This window comes from Buceros rhinoceros, unplaced genomic scaffold (assembly GCF_000710305.1).
Source record: "Buceros rhinoceros silvestris isolate BGI_N320 unplaced genomic scaffold, ASM71030v1 scaffold28779, whole genome shotgun sequence".
Taxonomy (NCBI): Eukaryota; Metazoa; Chordata; class Aves; order Bucerotiformes; family Bucerotidae; genus Buceros; species Buceros rhinoceros.
Genome location: NW_010433709.1, coordinates 13,695 through 14,106, shown reverse-complemented (window position 1 = coordinate 14,106; position 412 = coordinate 13,695).

Below are 412 nucleotides of genomic sequence, written 5' to 3'. Positions count from 1 at the left end.
GCTGTGAATCCCCGCAGCTCCGGGGGAAGGAGCTTCTTGCCGGGGTTTGCTCTTCCGGCCCAGCGGGAGAATCCCGGGACTTCGAACGCTCCCAAAGCTGAGCGTGCGTCGGGAAGGCCCGAAATTCTGGCTCCCGCCAGGGAGGAGCCGCATCCTCCCACTGTGGGCGGCCCCAGGCAGGGTGAGAGGCAGATGGAAAAACGGGAACTGAAAGCGAAACAGGGCCAGCAGCTCTCCCAGCGCCGCTTCCCCTCCCTGGGACACGTTCTGTGGGTCGGGGTTTCTTTTTTCTCTTTATTGTCCCAAACAAAGGGAATTTGGTGTATGAAGGAGACTGAGGTAAGAGTGTTTAAAACCCCCCACTCGCTGCCTGCCAGGAGTCCTGGAGAGCCTTTGGCTCTGGGGCCGTTCT